This window comes from Giraffa tippelskirchi, chromosome 8, assembly GCF_054371585.1.
Source record: "Giraffa tippelskirchi isolate mGirTip1 chromosome 8, T2T-mGirTip1v1.2.pri, whole genome shotgun sequence".
NCBI classification, from domain to species: Eukaryota; Metazoa; Chordata; class Mammalia; order Artiodactyla; family Giraffidae; genus Giraffa; species Giraffa tippelskirchi.
Window position 1 is genome coordinate 7,169,603 of NC_137282.1, and position 16,415 is coordinate 7,186,017.

The 16,415-nt window shown below is 44.9% G+C and overlaps 1 protein-coding gene across 11 annotated transcripts in view; it reads right to left on the minus strand.

Annotated features, from left to right (window-relative positions):
- Positions 1-16,415, minus strand: part of CSGALNACT1 (chondroitin sulfate N-acetylgalactosaminyltransferase 1) — a 323,001-nt gene that overhangs the window by 150,524 nt on the left and 156,062 nt on the right. For 10 of the 11 annotated variants that reach the window (XM_081524356.1, XM_081524353.1, XM_081524358.1 and 7 more), the window contains one exon: positions 15,720-15,813. The gene's annotated coding sequence lies outside the window, so the exon portion shown is untranslated. Of the gene's footprint in view, positions 1-15,719; positions 15,814-16,099; positions 16,384-16,415 lie in introns of those variants that run through there. The other variant, XM_081524351.1, reaches the window with a different exon arrangement.

Below are 16,415 nucleotides of genomic sequence, written 5' to 3' on the forward strand. Positions count from 1 at the left end.
AATAAAGGGGCCACGTGTATCCACGTTCTCAGTGATACTACAAAACCATTCAGATCTCCTTCTGAAAAGATGATGCTATAGAAGCCTTATAAGCCGTCATTCTAACAGCTAGTGCCACGGGCATAAACACCCTGTATCACACGAGGGATCCTTAAAAGGCAGGTACCTATCCAGCTCTGGGCTAGATACAGGCCTGGCTTTCCTCTGTGTCCCTTCCTGGGGATCAGAGTTCTAAACTCAGCAGAAGCAAGAGATGCCAGCTGTGATCAGATCACACCTCTGCCCACTGTGTGGCCAGCACTGCAAATACGCAACAGAACAAAGTCACAGGCAGGATACTCTGTCGGCGATGACAAAAATACTAACGTCATCATAGCGCCCTGAATATCATATTCTAGACACTGAGAACTCAGCACAAAATTATCATTTCTGTAGATTATTTGACTGTAACATGAAACAGTTTACCTAAGCAAACTTAAAAGAATCCAGTAACTCATATCCTATCCAAATACTTTAGGTATAACATTACCCACAAACATTACACACAAGTTCAGAGCATGCCCTTGCACCCAACCCACAAATTTCCAGAGTGTCTCCTACTCGCCAGGCAGTATTCCAGGAGGTGGAAATGCAGCAGCGAACAAGAGATAAAAATCCCTGCCCTCCTGTAGTTTTCATTCTAGATCCAGGAATCTAAATATTTAGCACGTAAACTGGATTTCTGTCACTTCCATTTTCCTCCAAGGTTTGTTCACTATTAAACTCCTATCTCTCACGCACCCCAGTGTTCATGTGTGTGGTCAGTCTCGTCTGACTCTTTGTGACTCCATGGACAGTAATCCTCCAGGCATCTCCAGCCACGGGATTTTCCAGGCAAGAGTACTGGAGTGGGTTGCCATTTCCTCCTCCAGGGGATTTTTTCTACCCAGGGATCGAACTCGCATCTCCTGTGTCTCTTATTTTGGCAGGTGGATTCTTTACCACTGAGTCACCTAGGGAGCCCAAAACATTCTTAGAGTGCTCCTGTTTCACTTTTCTATTACTTCTCTAATTCCAGTTAGCTATGACTTATGGATAAAGACTTTCCTGCATGCTCACATCTTTGCAGTTCTGTTGTGATTTTCTGATGTTCAATGAGTATGACCTGAGTGGATGATTTCTGCACATGGAAAGTGTTTATTTGGGAGTTTTCTTCTATGTTCATAGCAGCACTAAGATCTGGAAGTAAATTAAATGTCCATGGGCAGATTAGTGGAATATTAATCAGCCACAAAAATTACAGAATAAAGCCGTTTGCACCAACACAGATGGACCTAGAGATTGTGATACTGAGTGAAGTAAGAGAAGAATATCATACGATACTACTTGTTTGTGGAATCTAGAAAAGAAACGGAGAAGGCGATGGCACCCCACTCCAGCACTCTCGCCTGGGAAATCCCAGGGACAGAGGAGCCTGGTGGGCTGCAGTCCATGGGGTCGCGAAGAGTCGGATACGACTGAGCGACTTCACTTTCACTTTTCCCTTTCTTGCAATGGAGAAGGAACTGGCAACCCACTCCAGTGTTCTTGCCTGGAGAATCCCAGGGATGGGGGAGACTGGTGGGCTGCAGTCCATGGGGTCGCACAGAGTCGGACACCACTGAAGCGACTTAGCAGCAGCAGCAGAAAAGAAAATGATACAAATGAACTTATTTATAAAACAGAAACAGACATGGAAAACAAACTTGTGGCTACCAAAGGAGAAGGGAGGGGGGATAAATTAGGAGCACAGGATTCAGATACACACTACTACACATAAAATAGATAAACAACAAGGACCTACTGTATAGCACAGGGAACTAGACTCAGTGCCTTGTAATAACCTGTAAGAAATATAATCTGCAAAAAAAGTCACTCTGCTATATGCTTGGAAGTAACACAACACTGCAAATGGACCATACTTGAATAAAAAGAAAAAAAAAACACCTCCCATCTTCCTTTGATCATAAGAATCTTGGATGATCAGAGCTGGAGGAAATGACCCGGGCAGCTCTGTGCCTGGATGCCAGGCAGACGGGCAAGGGATTGAGATCCTGGCTATATTCGTATCTGTGACCTCGGGTGACCCCTTCCCTGCCCTGAGCCTCCGCTTCCTCATCTGTTAAACAAGGGCGGGGTTCGCGTTTGACTCAAGCACGGTAGTCAAGGGTGTCTGGAAATGTCGGGGGAGGGGTGGTACCTGGCTCACACACTATGGAGTGGGCCCAGGAATGCTGAACACCCAGAAGATCCCAGGACGCGCTCACCCGGGCCACGGAGTTTGTGTAGCAACATCCGCTACGTGCAGCTTGGGGTCCCTCCTGGACACCAAGCCGTTCCACTCTTACAAGGATCATCTATGGTGACATGCTCCCAAGTTCCCATTCCTTTGAGGCAGCGCCTTAGATGGGGAAGCCATCTGCCATGATCTTCCGAAGCCTCACACCAGGAAGAGCGGGTGTCCCTCGTTACCCTGATGTTCAAAACATCCCCCTTCCTAACAGGAAAATCTCTTCACGGCTGAAGCTCAGATACGTACAATTGAAATTATTATGTCAACCAGATCTAATTTCTACTAGGATCTAGTTAATCCACACAGCTGTCATACCCTCTTATGAAAGATATAAACCTTAATGACAAGCCTGGGTTTGAGAAGATTTACAGCGTTCTTCCAAAGCCTAAAGGGGACACTGCTAAAATATTTGTCAAGGAAATCATTAATCCAGAGAAAATTATCAGCTTGTGGGAAGAATAACATGTGCACCAAACCAAAAAGGTCAAGTAAGAAAATCCTATCAAATTTCTTTTATTCACTGGTAAGCAGGGTATTATGTAATACTATCCAAGGGGCAAGGAGCAGGCCTCCCACATGAGCCATATCGTAAATAAAAGACGCAATTTTCGGCTTTTGCTATTTAAGTTGACATGACATCTCTGCCTCCTGTCAGTGTGCTGAGAAATTATAATCTTGCTCCTTACAGTTACTTACCCCTAACTTACCTTGGAGGCACATATCTGGGTGGCTAAAGGCTACAGAAGGATTACAAAACACCCCCAGAAAACTTTTTAATACCTAACTCGATGATTCCCAAATTGTGTGCCAAGGCACCCTAGGGTACCAAAGGGACTGTATAATTGTGCTTCCGAATATTTTAAATTTTCAAGCAAAGCTCTAGATACTAGACTGTGCTGGACGCTGTGCAAACTACGAGCTCCAGGTAATTCACATTTTCATCTTCATTCTGAGCTACATTCCTTTTGAAGATCACATCTTTGTGGAACTACATTTTGAGCAGTTACTATGATAAAAAGCAACGGCCACACAAGATGAAGCGGCCCATCTGCCTCCAAGATCTGTGGCGCTGTGCAGCTCCCAAGGGAGGCACACAACCCATTACAAGGTAACTGTGGTTAAAAAGGAGATAAAACTTATTATTCTTTCTATCTATTGTGTTATGTTTTCAAACAGCTACTGGGTTGTTAGGACATAAATACTCACAAGCTAATGGCTGTAACTACTTAGTGGAAAAAACACAAAAACCCTCTGAGCCATTTTCTTAGTCAAGGGGTGTTGAGAAAATGAATGGAACACTAACAACACCGTGAACCTCTGACCTAAGCCTCTTGGTCAAGCTCCAGGGCAGAGAACAGCAAAGTTTCTTTAAAGAGCAGATCTTCGAAAGAAGAGGTCCACTCCGAGGTCGCCTCCTCAAGCATCACAGTGACCGCATCACCTTGGTGGCCCCGGGGAAGGGTTGGCAAGACCAGGTCAGCAGCTCTGCACACTGTATGGCCACTGTCACTTCTGTTTCTGGGCCTCAAACCCTGGAGGTCAGAACGACTGACATATACAGTGAACAGCCTACAAGCTAAAGACAGATTTCTACACCGTCACCAGACTGCAATTTTTTATCATGAATTGAGGAGTGTGAGCTCTTCAGAATAAATCAGCACATGAGCATCTGTAAAAAAATCAGTGACAGTTACTTCAGTTACTTTCCAGGTCTCCAATCCATCAATCTCCAATCCATCCAACTGCTCGCCATAAAATTAAGATCGGATGGGAGCCTCCACATAAGCCAAGCCTATGAACTTGTACAAAGCAGGCTTTAAAATGCTCATTTCATTACAGGTGAGAAATGAGTTGATGAACAGGTATCAAAACAAAAGGTGATAAAAGTAAGGCGTTTCTTATTAGTTACCAAGAGAAAGACAGTAGCCATACAGTGAAGAAATGGACCGTCACCTGGCCAGGGTCATCAAAAGCAGCATCGCCGACAAGAGGCAGGTGGGACCCGGTAAGAACACATCCCTGTGCAGAATCCCAGCTAGGAACGCACAGCCTGAATCCAACCACGAGATCAGTCACCTAACCCCAAATGAACATCCTCTACAAGGAAAAGGACAGTATTCTTCACAAACATCACCCACAAAAAGAAAAACTATGAGAAGGTTTCAGAGGGCAGGAACAAAGAGGCATAATAACTAAACACAATGCCCGATCGTAGTACTAGAGCAAAACACCATAAAGGACGTTATAAGTCAACTTTACAGAGTCAGAGTGTAGACAGTCTGTTATCTAAGAAGATAAACTGAAATAGATGTCAAGCTGACTGACTGATGCCTGCACTGTTATGTTGAAAAATATGCTTATTCTTAGGAAATACACATCAAACTATCTGAGAGCAAGGACTATGTATGGGGTATGTATGGGGCTTCCCTGACAGCTCAGCTGGTCAGGAACCCGCCTGCAATGCGGGAGACCTGGGTTCCATCCCTGGGTAGGGAAGATCCCATGGAGAAGGAAAAGGCTACCCATTCCAGTATTCTGGCCTGGAGAATTCCATGGACTGTGTAGTCCAAGAGGTCTAAAAGAGTCAGACATGACTGAATAATTTTCACTTCACTTCATTTATGATCTATGAAAGAGTGAAAGCGTTACTTGCTTAGTCATGTCCGACTCTTTGCAACCCTATGGACTATAGCCCGCCAGGCTCCTCTGTCCGTGGAATTCTCCAGAGAAGAACACTGGAGTGGGCTGCCATTCCCTTCTCCAGGGGATCTTCCTGACACAGGGATCGAACCCAGGACTTCTGCACTGCAGGCAGATTCTTTACCAGCTGAGCCACCAGGGAAGCCCATATGATGTATAAACTTTATTAGTTCATCATGCTGTATGAACTTACTCTCAAATGGTTCATGAAAAAATGATGTATAATAATTTTATGTATATAATACTAGATAGAGGGAGAGAACGAGGACACAAATGAAAAACAAACGGTGCAAAATATTAACAACAGGAGGATCTGGGTAAAGGCTTTATGTGCTTTTGGTTCTAGTCTTGCATTTGCAACTTTTCTATAAGCTGAAATTATTTCCAAATAAAGTATTTTCAACCAGTGAAGTGCTGAACCACGTTTGGGCACAAGAAGGCAACTGCGTAAGTAACTAAACAGGACACCTGCACCATAGCTGAAGAATGTGTGGATCGGAAGTGTCTACGCGGTGAGACGTTCACCATAAATGAAGTGTGATGACGCCAGCACACGTGGAAGAGGCTCTCCAGGCTCTAGTCTGGTGGAGGCTCCAGTCTGGTGGAGGCTCCAGAGTAAGTCGGACGCGGGAACAGCAGAAAACGAGACGTCAAGCCCGGAGCAGAGATCACGGCTCCTTCGGGGGCCCTGGGCGCGAGGTTCACCACGAGAGGGTGAAGTTTAGCGTCACTCTGAGGCTCCTGTGGGCAGAGCTGAAACAACCAAGCTCCCCAAAGGTTCTGATCTCGAGTGAAGCCGGGGGATCTGGCTGGGTCCCCAGCATCCCAGAGGACTCAGTGCAGGGGCTCAGGGACCACCCCATGGGCTCCTATAGAGCCAGGACTCTCCATCCCCCCAAACCTCCAGGGTCTCACAGGGGAGGGCTCCCGGCTGACACCCAAACCAACGTTTGCTCAATTTACTAACTAATTAGCCCATAAACAAGCGAATTCTTTCCATTATGGAAGCTGGGAAAGGGAAAGGGAGGAGCAGGGACCACAGTTTGATTTTCAATTTTGGAAAAATGTAAATGTTTACATCGTGTTAGTTAATATTGGTAATTTCCTGCCTCCCTGCTAAGATCCAGGTTGTTATTGTTATTCAGTGGCTCAAGTCGTGTCCGACTCTTTGCGACCCCATGGACCGCAGCACACCAGGCTTCCTGTCCTTCACCATCTCCTGAAGTTTCCCCAAACTCATGTCCATCGAGTCGGTGATGCCGTCCAACCATCTCATCCTCTGTCGTCCCCTTCTCCTCCCGCCTTCAATCTTTCCCAGCATCAGGGTCTTTCCCAATGAGTCAGTTCTTCCCATCAGGTGGCCAAAGGATTGGAGTTTCATTTTCGGCACCAGTCTTTCCAATAAGTATTCAGGGTTGATTTCCTTTAGGACTGACTTCCTTTAGGATGTGCCAGGTACTTCACAAACATCCATCTCAATCCTCACAACAGCTCTAAAAGGTTTGTCTCATTCTCCAGATGAAGGGTAGAGGGGTGCAGAAACCTGTCCATCTCACAGCATTGGTAAGCGATGGAGCTGAGCTTCCAACCCCAATTCTAGGGCCAGTGTGAAGCCAACCACCTCGCCTCTAGAAACAGGGAAGCACCCACTCCAACACCAATCAACTGCACAACCAGAAGTGCCAGGGTGAGAGCCATGTGTGCCCTAAGTTAAAGAAGAAATTCAGGAGAAAGGAGATGCCTACATACACCTTCGGTCTGCTTCTAATGGGGAGAAACACTGGCACGCAGCCTGCAAGCTACCAGGCTGGTGGCCGTGTACTCGTGTTCCCCAAACCAAAGCAACACAACTGGAAACAGGAGATGAGAAGTGCAGTAGAATAAAACAGAAGCGATTTCTCTGGTGCCCTTCTGACTCACTATTTTCTTTCATTCATGTACTTCTTCATTCTCAGCTTCTCCCATGATTTGACTCCGGAAAAAACAAGAGCCCTTCTTAGAGGAGAAGGCACGGACCAGGAGAAGAGGTGGGAAGAAAGATGCTGGTTTGAATCCCTTGACAGCGCGAGTCCTCTGCACCACCCTCCTCGGCAGGAGAACAGGCGGGCCCACTCCCGGCCGCTGAAACTCCTCCCAACCATTCATCCTGCGGAGCACCCGCTCTGCGCCAGTCCCTGGGGGTGTCAAGTGGTCCCGATAGTACTTGGGACCCTCCAGACACCACGGACCAGTAACAGAAACAAAAGGCAAGAAAATCAAATGTAATACCACCATACAGTAGGTGCCATAAAAGGAGAGGGGAACCCACAGGTCGGTTCAGGGGGAGGGGAGAAGCCTGGATAAAGAGACCACCTGAGTCACGTCGTGGAGAACCAGCAGGAACCGGCCCAGCTGAGGAGCCTGGAAGGGTGTCCCGGGGGGAGGACGCAGCAGCAAAGACCCAGCACAGTCAAAAAATAAAATAATTAATTAGTTAATTTTGTTTTAAAAAGGAAGAGGATGGGCAGGGTGCAGGCACTTGGCGATGGACCACGTAAGCCCCCTGAGTGACAGTAACAAAGTCAGGGTATCTTGGGGGTTCTGGCTGGTGACTGGGGGAGCCTGGGGGAGCATAGTGAGTGCAGGGTGCTGGGGGGACCAGGCGGCAGAGTGAGCTGGGGAAACAAACGTGAGGTCAGCACAAGGTCACCACCTAGAGCCGAGGAGACTGCGCGGATGACACAGAACGAGAGGGCGGAGAGAATGGGAGCCTGGGGAACACGGACCTGTAAGGACTGGGAAGGGAGCCACCCAGGATCAGGCACAGAAAGAGGGAGAAAACCAGAGGACGTCACCATACAAGCCAAGCCGAGTGAGAGTTTCTAGAACAGTGGTCAGAGCATCAGATGCTGCACACACCTCCACAATCTGGCTTCCCAAATAAACACTAAATTAAAAGTTAACGTGCCTTATCAAATTACAGTGAGATGAGCAATAATAACAGTGAGACTGAAACACACAGCAAGAACTTCAGAGGAAGAAAAGTTAGGTGATTGCCTAACACAAAACAACACACTTGCCCACATACAAGTAGCTAATCCACACCCAGAGACAGCTCCCATTCCAATGGCAGGACTCAAATTAGGTCAAGGCTACAGGTAATGTTACATTTCACCTTGCTGCAGAAAAGCATCAAAAAATGCCAATGGTATATGTCATGTGATGGTACTTAATTTAATTTCAATTTAAACTATTATTTTCCAGCCATCAAGACCTCTATCCCTTGGTATATACCCCACTGGCTTGGGACAAGGCTGTCACATGTTTTATAACCTTAGAAAACACATTTAATGATACTAGTAGCCCTGGTTGGAAGTTTTACCAGATATGAGCTGGCAGTAAAGAACTTGCTTGCCAATGCAGGAGACATAAGAGACACTGGTTCAATCCCTGGGTAGGGAAGATTCCCTGAAGGAGGGCATGGCAACCTACTTCAGTATTCTTGCCTGGAGAATCCCAGGGACAGAGGATCCTGGAGGGCTACTGTTCATGGGGTTGCAAAGAGTCAGACACAACTGAAGGGACTTAGCACACACACACATGACCTCGTGCAAATTCCAACAGATTCCTTTCCTAAGGTAGTCTAGTTCATTTCTGGTTCTTGTAACCAAGAATCCCAAATGATATCCAACATTTTAATTTGCCAAGAAATAGAAATTTTAAATATTAACTATCATTATATTCTAAAAGAATAAATATTTTACATTTTAATATATAAGAAAAAAGACCAGAAGCTCAAAGTAAACATTATTCCTTTAAAGTGAATATTAGCTCTTTGAAAACATCACTTTATTTTTCTCATTTCTCTGCAGGTGACTGACACCTTCACCAGCAACTGGATCCAATCCAAGAATTGGCACTTGGTAGCCAAAAGTGTTCAAGTCCAGCATACGTTTGTTTGGCCAGAAAGTTACTTCAGTTTTTAAGTAAAAATAAAAGACTCATTTTTCATTTTCAACAAGAACATTATTGAACATGTTTATCATTTTGTTCCACTACTTTCTGCCATTTTTCAAGCAACTTCATAATTTCATCTTCCCAAAACTTTTTATCTTTTTGAGCAAAGAACTATTTCGGGTACCTTTTGCAGTCTTCCAGGAAATGGAAATTTTTTTTTCACTAAGAGAATTTTGCAAGACAAAAAAAAAAAAATCCAAAGACATCCAAAGTGCAATGTCTGGTGAATCCAGCAGAGGAATCAGAACTTCCCAGCCAAGCTGTAACAGTTTTTGCCTGGTCATCAAAGAAACAGGTGGTCTTATGGTACCCTGGTAGAGGATTATGCGCTTTCTGTTGACCAATTCCACACAATTTTCATCAAGTGCTGCCTTCAGTTGGTTTAACTGGGAGCAGCACCTGTCGAAATTCATCTTTTGGTGTTACAGAAGGAGCTCATAATAGAGGACTCCCTTTCAGGCCCACCGTATCCACAACACTACTTTCTTTGGATGAGACTGGCCTTTGGTGGGGTTGGTGGAGGTTCACTGCACTTGCCCTGTGAACTCTTCTCTTCTGCATTATTATACAGTATCCAGCTTTCATCATCCCTCACAGCTTGTTTTAAAAACAGGTAATGTCTTTGTTATGTTTAAGTAGAGACTCTCATGCAAAAATACGGTCAAGACAGTGTTTCCACTTAACTTATGTGGAGCCCGAACATCAAAGCAGTGAACATAACCAAGCTGGTGCACATGATTTTCAATACTTGATTTCGATATTTTGAGCATGCTGCCTATCTCCCATGTGGTATAATGTTGACTGTTCTCAATGTCTTGTTTTAATTGCTATCAACTTCAATTGATCTACAGGAACATGGAACAACGTCCAGCAAGAAATCTCCAGCATGAAATTTTGCAAACCATTTCTGACATGTTCCTTCAGTCACAGCACCTTATTCATACACTGCACAAATCATTTTTTGCACTTCATTTTCATTTTTACCTTTCTTGAAATAATAAAGCATAATATGTTGGGTTTTTTTCTTCCATCTTCAATACTCAAATGGCTACACAACAATTCACCAAACTTGGTATTAAAATGCATGCTGATATGATAGCTGTCACAATACAATCTAACAATTTTTGAATGAACTTAAAGAACTAAATGCTACCAGAAACATCTTACAGGGTAAAAATGAATTGAAAATATGCATGTCTTTATCACAACATTCAAGTATAAACACTATTATTCCTAATTACCAACTTTTTAAAAAAAACTTTACAAAAAAGTTTACAATATCAATTTGAATGAGTTTCCCAATAGTAGAGATGAATTTCATTTTTTCTAGAGGCCTTGACCATAGGATCACATTTGGAACGTTAAAAACCTCAGTAACAATTGAGCTGGAAGTTTCCATGAGATCCTAATTCCTTCTTTTCCCACCCTCCACCTCTGACTTTAATTCCCACTTTCCCCTCAAACCTTCACACACGGCCTCACCCAATCTCTACCTTCCCTTCTCAGGCAGTGTGCCCCTAGGCTGAAAGGATTCAAGTTTCATTTTAAATTCTTCAGGAAACATACTACCTAATGGGTCAGAACCTTTGAGACAACTGCTTCCTAAGTGTCAGCTGAACCTTGTGAAACTGTGCCCTTTCAAGCACCAGAGTTTTATTTACAGTTGTAGGGTCACGATTTTCCATTTGAAAGGGCCATTAGTGAAATGGAAAAAAATAAAATAAAAAGGCAAGATTTAAAGTAGCTGTCTCCTTGAAAGTGTTAGAGTTAGTCGCTTCAGTTGTGTCCGACTCTTTTGTGACACCGTGGACTGTAGCCCGCCAGGCTCCTCTGTCCATGGGATTCTCCAGGCAAGAATACTGGAGTGGGTTGCCATGCCCTCCTCCAGGGGATCTTCCTGACCCAGGGATCGAACCGGGATCTCTCTCATCACAGGCAGATTCTTTACCGTCTCAGCCACCTGGAAAGCCCAGCTGTCTCCTCATGAGCAGTCAAATTAAACCCAAGAGTCTATCATGCCCTCTTCTTAGGACAGAAAAAGCATTCCTGCTCCTCATATTGATTTTCAGTGTCATACAAGTATTTCCAGATGAGCAATAAGATCCTGTTACCTTTGCTGAAGAAAAACAGGTGAGGAAGTGGGTAATTTTGAACCAGATTTTAACTGAAAATATAGGCAATGCTAAGGAAAGGAATAACAAAGTTAAAAGTAAATTCCAGAGGTCTCATCAATGGAAAGATAATTTGTTTTTCTTACACAATACGATTTTTTTAATGAAAAGTGATTCAAAAATCCAAGTGGGACTTCCTTGGTGGTCCGGGGGTTACGAATCCACCTGTCAATGCAAGAGACACAGGTTCCATCCCTGGTTGGGGGAAGATAAAACTTGCCGCAGAGCAACTAAGCCTGTGGACCACAGCTACTGAGCCCCAGCACCCTGGAGACCGTGCTCCGCAACAAGAGAAGCCCCTGCAATGAGGAGCCCAAGCACCGCAACAAAGACACAACACAGCCAAAAGTAAATCAATCAATAAACTTTTTTAAAACTCTACACAAATGAAAAATAAAGCTCAAGGAAGGAAAAGTCCCTAAACCAAAGAAATCCCTTTCATTAAAAAAATAAAGTGGCAAAAAAAAAAAAAAAAATCCCTTTCAACTTTTTTTTTTTTTTTTTACTTTTAAAGGATTATTATTCTTTTTTAAAGTCAGGTCTTCGACTTACTTTGTTATTTTTAACTATGGTAAAATCCACATAACATAAAGTTTATTTTCTTCACAATTTTCAAGTATATTCACACTGTTGTACAATCACTCTCTAGAACTTCTTCGTCTTAAAAACTTAAACAGTATCAAACAACTCCATCCTCTGCTCCCTCAACCGCTGGCAACAACCATCCTACTCTCCATTGACATGAATGTGACTGTTCCAGCTGCCTCCTAAAAGTGGAATCACAGTGTTTGCCTTTTTGTGACTGGCTGATTTCACCTTTGTATAACATCCTCGAGTTCCATCCATGTGGTAGCAGGTGTTAGAATCCCCTTCCTTTTTAAGGCTGAGTACTATCCCACTGAATGCACAGACCACATTTTGTTTAACCATTCATCACCAATGGACATCTGGGTTGCTTCCAGCCTTCCGTGACTTACTTATAAAAGAATTTATTTAACCTAAGCAGGCGCTGGTGCTGGAGTTAGAGCATCAGTTCACAGTCCTCCTATCCATGGTAGCACAGAAAACACAAATGTGAAAGAGAAAGAAGACAGAGGGGAAAAGAAGGCAGAGAAAAGACAGGTGTACTGTCACTGCACACGTGTTCAGTTACCCAGACTATACACAGTCAAGCCCTCAGCAAACTAAAATACTGACAATGCTTGGTTCTGATGAGGGTTTTCAGATACGGGAAATTCATCCAAACACCTGCTTGTGAACATGCATATGGACAAACATGCTGGGTGTTGCAAACGTAGACACAGGGCCCCCTTTGAGGACAATGACGGGCACAGGACCAACACCCAGCAGGTGAACAACTGCAGACAATGCAGAATTGTGGGGGCGTGGGGGGCGACAGGGCCCAGCCCTGGCAAAGGCCAGGATGGATTTCCAGCGCTGAGTCCAGAGCAGGAACGCAGTGAGGAGGGGCACAGAGGAAGGAGGAGGTGGGGGGTTGGGGGGTGAGGGGCCGGCAGGGCAAGACTCGGCCATGAGAGGCTGACGCAAGAAACCCACTTGATGGAAGGAGAATCTCAATGAGCAGAGCCCGGGAACAGAGCAGAAAAGGCAAAAGCCGGGCCTGAGGAGGTGACAATCAGCAGACAGACACGACGACGGCCCAGCGGCAGGCCGCATCAGGCCAGCGTGACTCTCCTGGCCTGGCCTGGAGAAGAAGCCCCATCTGCGGAAAAGGAACTGTGGTTCAGGAGGATAAATTAAAATTGCAGCAGCAGACACTGGCACTCACAACAAGCTTACATTCTTCATGCCTCATTCCATTAAGTGGAAAGACTGTGGAAGCCCAAAACGTGTCCCAAAGAAGGCCACTTCGTACAACATCGATACAAACTTCTCTACTTGATTCTCTACTTTTGCAAATACGCGCAACCTGCCAAGTTACTCCATTATAGTTTTATATTCGTATTTACTTGTAACACCCCTTCGTTCCAAAATGAAACGGCATCGGCTACTACTTCACGTTATCTGATAGACACACATCATGCATGGGCTTGCAGAGCTGCAAAGAACTACAGGGGGATCTATCCACAAACAGAGCCTGGACCCCGCAGACAGCAGCTGAGGAACTAACTGTATCACAGAAGTGAGAACCGCTGGGTCAGCATCCTGCTCGGGGGTCCAGGCGGCCGTCGTGGGACCCTGATGAGAAGGCAGTGCCAGGTGCCTGCTCAGGAAGGTGTGGGAAGCAGAGGGGCGTGGTTCCCATAGGACCAGACACCCCTATATTCCCTTCCTATGCTTTCATCAACCAGGCAATGCCTCTTTCAGCATATCCAGGTGCCAGGACCTGTGTCTGAGTGCCGGAAGCCCCACAGGCGGGTTGCCACGGAAGGACCAGTAAACGTTCCCTGGGGGCGGGGGGCGGGGCGGTGCTGGCAGGGAAGGAAGAGTTCCCGGTGGGAGACAATGTGGAGAGATGGGGCTCGGGGTGGGGGCACAAACTCAGTGGGCAGCAATTCACGGAGAAGGTCGGGTGGCACTGAAGGGACCAGGGGGACATGGAGGAGACCAGGAGATCCCCGGGGGAGCCTTCCAGCACCTCGAGCTGGTGAACAAGTGAACCAACCACCTCTCCCGGCTGGGACTCCAGGACCACCATGCACAGGGCAGGTACATCTGCCAACCAGTCACTCTTTCCCCAGTTTACACGGTTGCCCCCTGCAGGTCTGCTGAAGGTCCACTATTGAGGGACATTCAAAGCCCTGCATCTATAAGGAACTCAGATTATAAGGAGTATGCATGCATGCTAAGTCGCTTCAGTCGTGTCTGACTCTTTGTGACCCTATGGAGTGAGTATAGGCCACCAGGTTCCTCTGTCCATGCGACAATGTCCAAGATACTGTCCTCTATCCAAGAATACTGCAGTGGGTTGCCATGTCCTCCTCCAGGGGATCTTTCCGACCCAGGGATCGAACCCATGTCTCTTTCGTCTCCTGCATGGCAGGCGGGTTGTTTTACCACTAGCACCACCTGGGAAGTCCACAGTTCCTGGAAAAACAAGTGGAGGCTGACTCCCCAGCAACACCCTGTCTCTGCAGCAGGACATACAGAGACCAGACCTTCACCAAAACCCAGCTGGGCCTCCCTCATCGCTTCACCCTGGGGTATGAACATCTTAACTGGATTATTTCTCATTACTTTTCTATTTTGTACAGTTTACTCTGGCTCTTTCCCACAGTCATCTCAAGCTTTTAATATCACGATATCATGATGTTCTAACGACACTGCTCTCTTCCACATCATCCAAGTCATTCTCAAAAGCATTAAACACTGAAACACCTCAGATTGGAAGAATTCCATTGTGATCCTCGAAGCAGCCTGGATCACTTAGGCCTCTCAGCCACTCAAGTCTCTACTCAGAAAAGAATCTGTGAAGAATTATTGTTTGGTTATTTTTGTACATATTATTAACTTTGGTCAAAGTTGTTTTTATTTTTCATTACTGGTAACTCAGATACAATCCCTTTAACTCATCACTCTCACTGTTTGAGTATAAAGCAGTTCATTAAAGCAAAATCACATCCAGTGTTTTGACTTTCAGCCTTTTATCTCAAACAGTACAACAAAAGTAAAAATTAAAAATCAAAACAAAACCTCTATAGAAATGTGTTGAATGAAGAAGACCAGTGAAGGGGTTCTCCTGAAGGTATGCAGATGGTGAGCACAGCTTATCTATTTTCATTTTTACGTTTATAGACCCATCTCCATAGAAAACTAAAATAAAGGTTTGCTCTGCTGAAGGTAAGAACCACATACATGACTTCCCATCTCATATTGTTCCATTTCAACTAATGATGTCCCTGAAGTTCTAGTTTTTTTCAAAGTTTAGTCTTGCCAGAGGTAATAAAATATCTTATTGTAGAGAAATTCAAAATCACTGCTTAGAAGAGCAGACTAAAACATCCCCGAGATTTACATGTGCCCCCAAATCTGAAACCAACCATATAATCTGTCAGGGTACTATTCTCCAAGAGTTCTAGAATACTTTCCCCTGAGATGCTATAAGTCAGAAAGTAAGATCATCCTTCAATTTCCTATTTTATTTAAATAATTATTTTGTAGCATGGTAAAAATTATGATGCCCTTTTGATTATGGGTTAAATATTTGAGAAAGCTTAACATTTCGTCACAACTTCCAAAAGAAGAACAAATGATCCTATTCAGGTGAATTTTTAAAAAATTATGTAGTCCCTCTAACTACATTATTGGCATTTGCCATTCCGAGAAGAGATAAATTCTGAAGAAGCTGGCAGAGTTAAATTACAGGCTTCACAAGTGAATAAAAGAATTTTCCAAGGCAGCCAAGTAATTATACTACCTTGAAAAAGTACTCATATCTTAAAATAATAATCTGTTATTAATGGAACTATTGGAAGTAAAATGAAATTCAGCACATTTCAAACATAGCCAGAATACTGAATAAACTCAGACCATACAAAGATTCATTTCTTAAGTAATTCATGATTAACAGACTCACTTACCTGGAAGCATAAGAAAAGAAGGCTAGGATGAAACTACATCATTCTTCCACTGAGTAAAAATATCTTGACTTTCCTCCTTGAAATGGAAAGGAATCTAAAAAATAAAAATAGGAGTCACTTCTGGGAATTTCCACGTCTTAAATATAGATGATATTACAAATTTTTAAATCACTTAGGATCTAAAATACAATTTATCCAAAGTCCTGCCCCAAAAAGCAGGATGGTATTTTCCCCTTTTCTATTTTAATAGGTAAAATCCAAAGCATTTGTTTAAAAAAAAAAAAAGATCAAGGTTTAAAATAAATGCCGAGAGCCAGTAGATACGTGTGTAAAAGCAAAGCAGAGTCACACTCTTGGAAAAGAACCCAGAAAAAGCAAACCTCGGAAGGAGGAAGGGTGCCCGCTGGCTCCCGAAGGCGCCGGGGCCTGGGCGCTGCGTCGGCAGCGAAGCCGCGGTTCAGGTGGGGTCGGGGGGCCGCGCGCCGCGCCGCCACTTTTTTCTAATGGTCGGTCGTAGGGAAGGAAGAAATGTTACAAAACAGCAAACCCCCGGGAAGTTGGAGAGCCCAGCTCCCCGGGACGCGCGCCCCCGCCGCCCCCGCGGACGCCCCCAGCACCGCCCGCGGGACCGCCTCCTGCCCGGACGCCCCCCTCCGCCCGCTCCGTCCAGCCCTGCGCCCCCGGCCTTTCAGGAAT